The 14070-nt window shown below is 40.8% G+C and overlaps 2 pseudogenes; one reads left to right on the top strand and one right to left on the bottom strand.

Annotated features, from left to right (window-relative positions):
- The first annotated feature begins 1383 nt into the window (after positions 1-1383).
- On the top strand, positions 1384-1879 carry LOC135567225 (gonadotropin subunit beta-2-like; annotated as a pseudogene).
- A 2442-nt stretch (positions 1880-4321) lies between these two features.
- On the bottom strand, positions 4322-9776 carry LOC135567223 (G-protein coupled receptor 4-like; annotated as a pseudogene).
- Between the last annotated feature and the right edge of the window lie 4294 nt (positions 9777-14070).

Below are 14070 nucleotides of genomic sequence, written 5' to 3'. Positions count from 1 at the left end.
GTGGTTTAGTATCATCTGAATGGGCTATAAGGTGGTTTAGTACCATCTGAATGTGCTATAAGGTGGTTTAGTACCATCTGAATGGGCTATAAGGTGGTTTAGTATCATCTGAATGGGCTATAAGGTGGTTTAGTATCATCTGAATGGGCTATAAGGTGGTTTAGTATCATCTGAATGGGCTATAAGGTGGTTTAGTACCATCTGAATGGGCTATAAGGTGGTTTAGTATCATCTGAATGGGCTATAAGGTGGTTTAGTATCATCTGAATGTGCTACAAGGTGGTTTAGTATCATCTGAATGGGCTATACAGTGGTTTAGTATCATCTGAATGGGCTATAAGGTGGTTTAGTATCATCTGAATGGGCTATAAGGTGGTTTAGTATCATCTGAATGGGCTATAAGGTGGTTTAGTTTCATCTGAATGTGCTATAAGGTGGTTTAGTATCATCTGAATGGGCTATAAGGTGGTTTAGTATCATCTGAATGGGCTATAAGGTGGTTTAGTATCATCTGAATGGGCTATAAGGTGGTTTAGTATCATCTGAATGGGCTATAAGGTGGTTTAGTACCATCTGAATGTGCTATAAGGTGGTTTAGTACCATCTGAATGGGCTATAAGGTGGTTTAGTATCATCTGAATGGGCTATAAGGTGGTTTAGTATCATCTGAATGGGCTATAAGGTGGTTTAGTATCATCTGAATGGGCTATAAGGTGGTTTAGTACCATCTGAATGGGCTATAAGGTGGTTTAGTATCATCTGAATGGGCTATAAGGTGGTTTAGTATCATCTGAATGTGCTACAAGGTGGTTTAGTATCATCTGAATGGGCTATACAGTGGTTTAGTATCATCTGAATGGGCTATAAGGTGGTTTAGTATCATCTGAATGGGCTATAAGGTGGTTTAGTATCATCTGAATGGGCTATAAGGTGGTTTAGTTTCATCTGAATGTGCTATAAGGTGGTTTAGTATCATCTGAATGGGCTATAAGGTGGTTTAGTATCATCTGAATGGGCTATAAGGTGGTTTAGTATCATCTGAATGGGCTATAAGGTGGTTTAGTATCATCTGAATGTGCTATAAGGTGGTTTAGTATCATCTGAATGGGCTACACAGTGGTTTAGTACCATCTGAATGGGCTATAAGGTGGTTTAGTACCATCTGAATGGACTATAAGGTGGTTTAGTATCATCTGAATGGGCTATAAGGTGGTTTAGTATCATCTGAATGGGCTATAAGGTGGTTTAGTACCATCTGAATGTGCTATAAGGTGGTTTAATATTGTCTTATTTAGAAGGCCACAACTTCCTTAAATTGTCACCCGTGTTCTTCATAATTGCGTATCAAATACTAGAAACCACCCTAATGCGTGAAAACAAAAGAAAACGTTGATCTACATTTCCCTTTCCTCCTGTGGATTCATTTACCAGGAGCCGGTTTTCAAGAGCCCATTTTCCACCATGTACCAGCATGTGTGCACCTACCGGGACGTTCGCTATGAAACGATCCGTCTACCTGACTGTCCCCCCTGGGTGGACCCTCGTGTCACCTACCGGGACGTCCCCTATGAAACGATCTGCCTTACCTGACTGTCCCCCCTGGGTGGACCCTCGTGTCACCTACCGGGACGTTCGCTATGAAACAATCTGCCTTACCTGACTGTCCCCTATGAAACGATCCGTCTACCTGATTGTCCCCCCTGGGTGGACCCTCGTGTCACCTACCGGGACGTCCCCTATGAAACGATCCGTCTACCTGACTGTCCCCCCTGGGTGGACCCTCGTGTCACCTACCCTGTGGCTCTGAGCTGTGACTGCAGCCTCTGTAACATGGGACACTTCTGACTGTACCATCGAGAGCCTGCAGCCAGACTTCTGACTGTACCATCGAGAGCCTGTAGCCAGACTTCTGCATGCACCTGTCTATGTAATGGCATGTTATATTACACCTGTCTATGTAATGGCATGTTATATTACACCTGTCTATGTAATGACATGTTATATTACCTGTCTATGTAATAAACATATTTATATTACACCTGTCTATGTAATGGCATGTTATATTACACACTGTCTATGTAATGACATGTTATATACACCCTCCTATGTAATGACATGTTATATTACACCTGTCTATGTAATGGCATGTTATATTACACCTGTCTATGTAATGGCATGTTATATGTCTATGTAATGGCATGTTTATATTACACCTGTCTATGTAATGGCATGTTATATTACACCCTCCTATGTAATGGCATGTTATATTACACCTGTCTATGTAATGGCATGTTATATTACCTGTCTACGTAATGGCATGTTATATTACACCTGGTCTCATGTAATGGCATGTTATATTACACCTGTCTATGTAATAGGCCCTCTATGTAATGGCATGTTATATTACACCTGTTATATTATATTACACCTGTCTATGTAATGGCATGTTATATTACACCTGTCCTTAATAATGTCATGTAATGACATGTGTTATATTACACCTGTCTATGTAATGACATGTTATATTACACCTGTCTATGTAATGGCATGTTATATTACACCCTCTATGTAATGGCATGTTATATTACACCTGTCTATGTAATGGCATGTTATATTACACCTGTCTATGTAATGGCATGTTATATTATATTACACCCTGTCTATGTAATGGCAGCATGTTATATTACACCTGTCTATGTAATGGCATGTTATGTATTACACCTGTCTCCATGTTATATTACTGTCTATGTAATGGCATGTTATATTACACCTGTCTATGTAATGACATGTTATATTACACCTGTCTCCTCTATGTAATGGCATGTTATATTACACCTGTCTATGTAATGGCATGTTATATTACACCTGTCTATGTAATGGCATGTTATATTACACCTGTCTATGTAATGACATGTTATATTACACCTGTCTATATTACACCTGTCTATGTAATGGCATGTTATATTACACCCTCCTATGTAATGGCATATATTACCTGTCTATGTAATGGCATGTTATATTACACCCTCCTATGTAATGACATATATTACACCTGTAAATGGCATGCTATATTACACCTGTCTATGTAATGGCATGTTATATTACACCTCCTCTATGTAATGGCATGGTTGTCTAGTTATATTACACCTCCTCTATGTAATGGCATGTTATATTACACCTGTCTATGTAATGGCATGTTACATTACACCTTCTATGTAATGGCATGTTATATTACACCTGTCTATGTAATGGCACACCTGTTATGTAATGGCATGTTATATTACACCTGTCTATGTAATGGCATGTTATATTACACCTGTCTATGTAATGGCATGTTACATTACACCTCCTCTATGTAATGGCATGTTATATTACACCTGTCTATAATGTAATGACATGTTATATTACACCTGTCTATGTAATGGCATGTTATATTACACCCTCCTATGTAATGGCATGTTATATTACACCTGTCTATGTAATGGCATGTTATATTACACCTGTCTATGTATTAATGGCATGTTATATTACACCTGTCTATGTCATGGCATGTTATATTACACCTGTCTATGTAATGACATGTTATATTACACCTGTCTATGTAATGGCATGTTATATTACACCTGTCTATGTATTGGCATGAAGGCCCAATGTACACCTGTCTATGTGAACTCAAACTGAACTCAAATTTCATTAGGGTACTACAGACTTGGGCTTGTTGGTTGTATTGTAAATGTACTTGTAGTCATATTGGGATCTGAACAAACTGGCTCTAACTCTGACCACGTTCAGTGTCCTCTTTTGAAAGGACTCCGGGAGAGAATGGGAACAAACGAGGAGAAAGAGTGATCTCAAATATCCACATTATCACTTTATTGAAGGAAACAAGTCCATATTTTTCTAGAAAAGCTGCAATACAAAAGCCCAACACAGACAGCACAGTGCAGAATAGGGCTGTGTACAATACAGTATGTCATGTATTGTATATAAAAAAAGCAAGGCATGTACTCTTCACATTTTTAACTACAACAATAAAAGTAAAGTAGGTTTTCTTTAAAAAAAAAATGAACCCCCTTTTTCCTCCCCAATTTCGTGATATCCAATTTGCGATCTTGTCTCATTGCCTCTCCCGAGCCCGTTGGGGAGTTGCAGCAAAGGCTGACATGCATCCTCCGAAACATGACCAGCCGAACCGCACTCCTTAACACCCGCACGCTCAACCCGGAAGCCAGCTGCACCAACGTGTCGGAGGAAACACCGTCCACTGGCAACCGAAGTCAGCCTGCAGGCGCCCGGGCCGCACAAGGAGTCGCTGAGAGGGATGAGCCAAGTAAATCTCCCCCTTGGTCAAACCCTCCCCTAACCCGGACAATGCTGGGAAAATTGTGTGCCGGTAACTTGGGACTCCCCGTCGCGTCGGTTATGGCACAGCCTGGAATCAAACCCGGGTCTGTAGTGACGCCTTAGACCACTGCGCCACTCGGGAGGCCCGTAAAGGTATAATTTAAGGTGAATGCACCAATTTGTAAGTCGCTCTGGATAAGAGCGTCTGCTAAATGACTTAAATGTAAAGGTATAATTTTAACAAAGAAAAGAACAAGGCCGCACACCGTTAAAGCTTCGCTTTGATCCGATAATTTGAACAAGGAGTTGATAGGAGTTATACACAGTGAGTCGTACAGATACAGTCTGTCCCTGCATCTGTCCTACCTGGAGCCTTCTACTACACTCTCAGTCATGGTCATAGTGTTGGTGACCTGACTCTGCTCCTCAGTCATGGTCATAGTGTTGGTGACCTGACTCTGCTCCTCGTCACCCATCAGCTTGCCGAAGCAGGGAAGGCCAGAGTGTCCTTAGCTCCTTTCTCATGAACACGTAGTAAGGGATCCACAAGGGGCTGAATCTCTCAAAGAGTGTCCCGATCTCTACATTGTGATGGCCTGTTACCCTGATATCAGATATTGTATGATGAGGGGTAGGAACAGGACTGTGTAATTGCCCAGTACAAGGGCCAGGGTACCAATAATCCGTCTCCGTTCGACAGCCGGCACAGAGATGGAGACGACAGGGCTTTCAACGTGCCCGCGAGGAAGAATACGAGCAATGGAAAGGGTATGAGGAGGTTAACTGCAAACAGAATCAGTTTCATCTCGAGAGTCGGCATGAGGTAGAACATGGAGATCTGGAGGAAAGGGATAACCCAGATGACGGAGGACATTACGAGCGAGTATTTGATGTTACGGCGAAAACGGTACCAGAGAGGAAATGCAATCACAAGATATCTCTCCAGAGCAACACATACCATGAAACCATGCTCGCACTAATACCAAAGAATTCAATCAACATTACAATAAATGTCCAGGTACCAGACAGGTTGAACGGCCTCTGCAGATCTGAATGAGATCTGCAATAAGAAGGTTGATAACATAGACTGGAGCGATATGATCAGCTCTGATCAGGAAGTACATGGCATAAATGGACAGACAGATCAGAGGAAAACCGATGGAAAATGTTGTCCACTGGACGACGGTGTCAACGATGCTCCAAGTGGATGGGATGTCGTCCGTAACATTGTAGAGGTTTGCGATGCTCCAAGTGGATGGGATGTCGTCCGTAACATTGTAGAGGTTTGCGATGCTCCAAGTGGATGGGATGTCGTCCGTAACATTGTAGAGGTTTGCGATGCTCCAAGTGGATGGGATGTCGTCCGTAACATTGTAGAGGTTTTCTCCAGCCATCCTTGATTGGTGCTTGTTGTTGCAGGAACTAGTGAATGGCAGGGTTCTTCAGATTCCAAGTTCAAGGTCCTTAATATTTTCCTGTTGTGTTCCTACACTCAGAAAAAAAAAAGTGAAATAGCTGTTTTACTCTATAACATCTAAGATCCCAGTCATGATTCTTTAAAACAGGTCTAGTTTTGACCTCAATTATGCATCTTTACTCTCAATCTAAAAGCATTTCCCTTCTAAAGAAACAGGAAGTATGCTCAATATAGTTCTACATTCTGCGTATTTTTGGTCAAACTGAACATGTAATACAAAATGTCTATAGACATGAACATTCTTACATTGTGGAAATGTTTAGGATACCTTAAAACGTCTCTTTTTTCATGCAATTAACTAATCAATTGAGCCATTACGACGTTTTTTAATGAATATCATATAATAGAAAAAACGAAGTCATCACTGTGTATTTCAGTGGTTAACGCGTGAAGCACAAGAACAGTTCAAATAACCATTTAGCATCCATGTGGAATCTACAGTATTGTCTCCATTTAGCATCCATGTGGAATCTACAGTATTGTCTCCATTTAGCATCCATGTGGAATCTACAGTATTGTCTCCATTTAGTAACCATGTGGAATCTACAGTATTGTCTCCATTTAGTAACCATGTGGAATCTACAGTATTGTCTCCATTTAGTAACCATGTGGAATCTACAGTATTGTCTCCATTTAGTAACCATGTGGAATCTACAGTATTGTCTCCATTTAGTAACCATGTGGAATCTACAGTATTGTCTCCATTTAGTAACCATGTGGAATCTACAGTATTGTCTCCATTTAGTAACCATGTGGAATCTACAGTATTGTCTCCATTTAGTAACCATGTGGAATCTACAGTATTGTCTCCATTTAGTAACCATGTGGAATCTACAGTATTGTCTCCATTTAGTAACCATGTGGAATCTACCTGGTCTCACCTGGTGGATCAATTAGATGACCTGGCGTTCCTCTTGTAGCCTATCAAATCAACTCATTATCAGGAAGTGGAAATGCAAGTTAGAAACATGCCATTTTTACAGCACAGATACAGATACTCACAGATACTCACAAATACTCACAGCACAGATACTCACAGATACTCACAGATACAGCACAGATACTCACAGATACAGCACAGATACTCACAGATACAGCACAGATACTCACAGATACAGCACAGATACTCACAGATACAGCACAGATACTCACAGATACAGCACAGATACTCACAGATACTCACAGATACAGCACAGATACAGATACTCACAGATACTCAGATACTCACAGATACTCACAGATACAGATACAGCACAGATACAGACAGATACAGATACAGATACAGATACAGCACAGATACAGATACAGATACAGATACAGCACAGATACAGATACAGATACAGCACAGATACAGCACAGATACAGATACAGATACAGCACAGATACAGCACAGATACAGATACAGCACAGATACAGATACAGCACAGATACAGATACAGCACAGATACAGCACAGATACAGATACAGATACAGCACAGATACAGATACAGATACAGATACAGATACAGATACAGATACAGATACAGATACAGCACAGATACAGATACAGCACAGATACAGCACAGATACAGATACAGCACAGATACAGATACAGAACAGATACAGATACAGCACAGATACAGATACAGATACAGCACAGATACAGATACAGATACAGATACAGCACAGATACAGATACAGCACAGATACAGCACAGATACAGATACAGCACAGATACAGATACAGATACAGATACAGCACAGATACAGCACAGATACAGATACAGATACAGATACAGATACAGCACAGATACAGATACAGATACAGATACAGCACAGATACAGATACAGCACAGATACAGATACAGATACAGATACAGCACAGATACAGATACAGCACAGATACAGATACAGATACAGCACAGATACAGATACAGCACAGATACAGCACAGATACAGCACAGATACAGATACAGATACAGATACAGCACAGATACAGCACAGATACAGATACAGATACAGCACAGATACAGATACAGATACAGATACAGCACAGATACAGCACAGATACAGATACAGATACAGCACAGATACAGATACAGATACAGCACAGATACAGCACAGATACAGATACAGATACAGATACAGCACAGATACAGCACAGATACAGATACAGATACAGATACAGATACAGCACAGATACAGATACAGATACAGATACAGCACAGATACAGCACAGATACAGATACAGCACAGATACAGCACAGATACAGATACAGATACAGATACAGATACAGCACAGATACAGATACAGCACAGATACAGATACAGCACAGATACAGATACAGCACAGATACAGCACAGATACAGATACAGCACAGATACAGATACAGCACAGATACAGCACAGATACAGATACAGCACAGATACAGCACAGATACAGATACAGCACAGATACAGATACAGCACAGATACAGATACAAATACAGCACAGATACAGATACAGATACAGCACAGATACAGATACAGATACAGCACAGATACAGATACAGATACAGCACAGATACAGATACAGATACAGATACAGAACAGATACAGCACAGATACAGATACAGATACAGATACAGCACAGATACAGATACAGATACAGATACAGCACAGATACAGATACAGATACAGCACAGATACAGATACAGCACAGATACAGATACAGCACAGATACAGATACAGCACAGATACAGATACAGCACAGATACAGATACAGATACAGATACAGCACAGATACAGATACAGATACAGATACAGCACAGATACAGATACAGATACAGATACAGCACAGATACAGATACAGATACAGCACAGATACAGATACAGCACAGATAGAGATACAGATACAGCACAGATACAGATACAGCACAGATAGAGATACAGATACAGCACAGATACAGATACAGCACAGATACAGCACAGATACAGATACAGCACAGATACAGATACAGATACAGCACAGATACAGCACAGATACAGATACAGCACAGATACAGATACAGCACAGATACAGATACAGATACAGCACAGATACAGCACAGATACAGCACAGATACAGATACAGCACAGATACAGATACAGCACAGATACAGATACAGCACAGATACAGATACAGCACAGATACAGATACAGATACAGATACAGCACAGATACAGCACAGATACAGATACAGATACAGCACAGATACAGATACAGCACAGATACAGATACAGATACAGATACAGCACAGATACAGATACAGCACAGATACAGATACAGATACAGATACAGCACAGATACAGCACAGATACAGATACAGCACAGATACAGATACAGCACAGATACAGATACAGCACAGATACAGCACAGATACAGCACAGATACAGATACAGATACAGATACAGCACAGATACAGATACAGCACAGATACAGATACAGATACCGATACAGATACAGATACAGCACAGATACAGATACAGATACAGATACAGCACAGATACAGCACAGATACAGATACAGATACAGCACAGATACAGATACAGCACAGATACAGCACAGATACAGATACAGCACAGATACAGATACAGATACAGCACAGATACAGATACTCACAGATACAGATACAGCACAGATACAGCACAGATACAGATACAGCACAGATACAGATACAGATACAACACAGATACAGATACAGCACAGATACTCACAGATACAGATACTCACAGATACAGCACAGATACAGATACAGACACAGACACAGATACTCACAGATACAGATACAGCACAGATACTGCACAGATACAGATACAGACACAGATACTCACAGATACTCACATGTACTCACAGATACTCACAGATACAGCACAGATACAGATACAGCACAGATACTCACAGATACTCACGGTGCACACCCAGTGACAATACAGCATGTACGTCTGAGCCTTAAATACTGTGAGACAGGAAGTCCACCACTCCAGGATGTCAAAAGTCATTGCACAATTTGTGTTACTGTAGCATTTGTCAGTCTTCGATAGCTGATTGGTCAGGGAGATCACATGACATTACTACCAGTGGTTAAAAGATCCCGGACCTAATCCATTCCACACTAAGTATCTACTTCGATGTATTTCAGAGTGACAACAGGAATATGATCTCTGACCTAATCCATTCCACACTAAGTATCTACTTCGATGTATTTCAGAGTGACAACAGGAATACGACCTCTGACCTCTGACCTAATCCATTCCACACTAAGTATCTACTTCGATGTATTTCAGAGTGACAACAGGAATACGACCTCTGACCTAATCCATTCCACACTAAGTATCTACTTCGATGTATTTCAGAGTGACAACAGGAATATGACCTCTGATCTCTGACCTAATCCATTCCACACTAAGTATCTACTTCGATGTATTTCAGAGTGACAACAGGAATACGACCTCTGACCTCTGACCTAATCCATTCCACACTAAGTATCTACTTCGATGTATTTCAGAGTGACAACAGGAATACGACCTCTGACCTCTGACCTAATCCATTCCACACTAAGTATCTACTTCGATGTATTTCAGAGTGACAACAGGAATATGACCTCTGACCTCTGACCTAATCCATTCCACACTAAGTATCTACTTCGATGTATTTCAGAGTGACAACAGGAATACGACCTCTGACCTGTAACATAAGACACTTCATGCACACATCTTATAATACGCATTAGAGGTCGCTTTCAGCTTTCCTGTGTAAACCGGAAGTGTCTTAAAATGATGTCATAGGGGCTGTTTCGAAGGGTTAATAAAGGTCAGATCGTTTCAAAACTTCATATGTGTGATTAGGCAACCCCCATGAACTGTAAGTCAGTCATTTCTCCCAACAGATGTCAAAGAAAAGCTCTCTGTCACACACACACACACACACACACACACACACACACACACACAGAAATACACACACACACACAGACACACACACACACAGCAAGGATGGAGTGACAAAGTGCGGTGCTTAAAGACACACAGAGCCTGCAATGGCATTTCCATTTTCTCAAGGCCGTGCCGAGTTCAACGAGATGCCCCGCTTCACCGTAGCTCGCTCTGAGTGCAGCGACCGTGAAAAAACGTAGGCCCAAAATGAAGCCTGGCCCTAAATGTCATTTGCTTTTGGGTGACAGTGAAAGAACCGTTAGGGTGAGAAGCACAATTCGACCTCAGGTACGATCCTAAGGTCCTCCCGATCTGTGCAAGCCTAACCTTGACCGTGTGGTATTAACCCTTAACAGTTAAACAGGGATTTTTGATCTCACAGATTACAATGACATCTCTCCCCATAGGAATACATTGCCTGCTCCTCTAAAGTCAACCTGAAGCCTATGTAGGTTATGAATGCCTTATGAACCTGTCTTCAATGACAGTCCATCAGGCCACTATGAGGTCTACCTGTGTCGATTCTAAGCTTCCTGTAGCAACCGGAAGTGGTTAAAATCACCCTAAACGTGTATATCCATACCCATCCTGCAGTTTGATAGAAATAGTGCATTCAACCCTGTGTAAATCAGTCAGTTCTTAACGTAAAGACTTAAAACTCAGGATTCTGTAAAAGCATACCCCAATGAGGATATGTGTTTACCTATAGCTTCCTGTGCCAACCGGAAGTGCCATAATTGATATGATATGATAATAAAAGTTGACAAAAGTATATTCATACAGTTCTTACACATGTGTAATTGACCAAAAAAAAATCGAAAGAATTTCAAAAAACGGTTTAAGGGGGTGAAATGTTTTTGATTTTTTTTTCACTTTTTAAAAATTGTACTTTTGGATGTTGACTTGTGTTACATTTGCAATATGAAAAACCACGGAGGAGCGCGCTCGCCACCTGTTGGATATTTAAAGTGTTACACCTGGTATTTCCAATCAACTTTGAACGAATCAATGCCGAATTGAGTGGTATTGGACATCGTGTATATGGTTTGTCCAGTGCCAATGACTTCCCATTCATTTTTTGTCCATTTCAGGGGGGGTGTTCCCTTACTTAATATAATACATCAATAAAACCAATTTAGCCTCAAATAAATAATGAAACATGTTCAATTTGGTTTAAATAATGCAAAAACAAAGTGTTGGAGAAGAAAGTAAAAGTGCAATATGTGCCATGTAAGAAAGCTAATGTTTCAGTTCTTTGCTCAGAACATGAGAACATATGAAAGCTGATGGTTCCTTTTAACATGAGTCTTCAATATTCCCATGTAAGAAGTTTTAGGTTGTAGTTATTATAGGAATTATAGGACTATTTCCCTCTATACCATTTGTATTTCATTAACCTTATGACTATTGGATGTTCTTATAGGCACTTTAGTATTGCCAGTGTAACAGTATAGCTTCCATCTCGCTCCTCGCTCCTCCCTGGGCTCGAACCAGCAACACAACGACAATTAGCGTGCGCTATCTAGCTAGCCATTTCACTTCGGTTTAAGCCTATCAACTCATCTCGGGAGTTGATAGGCTTAAAGTCATAAACAGCGCAATGCTTGACGCACAAGGAAGAGCTGCTGGCAAAACGCACCAAAGTGCTGTTTGAATGAGTGTTTACGGGCCTGCCTCTGCCTACCACCGCTCAGTCAGATACTTAGATGCTTGTACGCTTGTATGCTCAGTCAGATTATATGCAACGTAGGACACGCTAGATAATATCTAGTAATTTCATCAACCATGTGTAGTTAACTAGTGATTATGGTTGATTGTTTTTTATAAGATAAGTTTAATGCTAGCTAGCAACTTACCTTGGCTTACTGCATTCGCCTAACAGGCAGTCTCCTTGTGGAGTGCAACGAGAGAGAGGCAGGTCGTTATTGCGTTGGACAAGTCAACTGTAAGATTGCAAGATTGGATCCCCCGAGCTGACAAGGTGAAAATCTGTCATTCTGCCGCTGAACGAGGCAGTTAACCCACTGTTCCTAGACCAGTTAACCCACTGTTCCTAGACCAGTTAACCCACTGTTCCTAGACCAGTTAACCCACTGTTCCTAGACCAGTTAACCCACTGTTCCTAGACCAGTTAACCCACTGTTCCTAGACCAGTTAACCCACTGTTCCTAGACCGGTTAACCCACTGTTCCTAGACCGGTTAACCCACTGTTCCTAGACCAGTTAACCCACTGTTCCTAGACCAGTTAACCCACTGTTCCTAGACCAGTTAACCCACTGTTCCTGAGCCGTCATTGAAAATAAGAATGTGTTCTTAACTGACTTGCAGTTAAATAAAGGTATAAAAAAAAGAAATCGGCAAATCGGCGCCGAAAAATACAGATTTCCAATCATTATGAAAACTTGAAATCGGCCCTTCCGATTAATCGGTCGACCTCTAATATGCATACACCTTTTTGGGTGAAGAAGCTGTTAGTTTTATATTCACAGACTTGATGTGCTGGAGTACAGGCAGCTACTTGAGAATAAAACAAACTTACTAGTGATATTCCACCATACTTTTATAGGTCAGTCACAATGTCTAGGTCCATCAGACTTAAAACCAATATGTTGAGACAAATGATGAAACGTGATAACAGTCCTCCACCACACACAAATGCAACAAACGAAATATTGTGTTCAAATACTTCAGAAAAATGACTTCCTTCTTGTCACTAATGTTGAAATTGTGGGGTTACATACAGTACCTGTCAAAAGTTTGGACACACCTACTCATTCAAGGGTTTTTCTTCATTTTTACTATTTTCTACATTGTAGAATAATATGGATGACATCAAAACTATGAAAGAACACATGTAGTGACCGACAACAAAAAAGTTGTAAATAAATATTTTATATTTGAGATTCTTCAAAGTAGCCACCCTTTGCCTTGACGACAGCTTTGCAGAGTCTTGGCATTCTCTCAACCAGCTTCATGAGGTAGTCACCTGGAATGCATTTCAATTGACAGGTGTGCCTTGTTAAAAGTTCATTTGTGAATTTGTATCCTTCTTAATGCGTTGAATGCGTTTGAACCAATCAGTTGTGTTGTGACAAGGTAGAGGTGGTGTACAGACCTTACAGTGAAATGCTTCCTCACAAGCCCTTAACCAACACTGCAGTTCAGAAAATAGTGAAGCAAATATTTACTGAATAAACTCAAGTTTAGAAAAGTATCACAATAATGAGGCAACATACAGGGGGTACAGGTACCGAGTCGATGCGCGGGGGTACAGGTACCGAGTCGATGCGCGGGGGTACAGGGGTACCGAGTCGATGC

The sequence above is a fragment of the Oncorhynchus nerka genome, unplaced genomic scaffold (assembly GCF_034236695.1).
Source record: "Oncorhynchus nerka isolate Pitt River unplaced genomic scaffold, Oner_Uvic_2.0 unplaced_scaffold_2346, whole genome shotgun sequence".
NCBI lineage: Eukaryota > Metazoa > Chordata > Actinopteri > Salmoniformes > Salmonidae > Oncorhynchus > Oncorhynchus nerka.
This window is presented reverse-complemented; position numbering and strand designations above follow the sequence as displayed.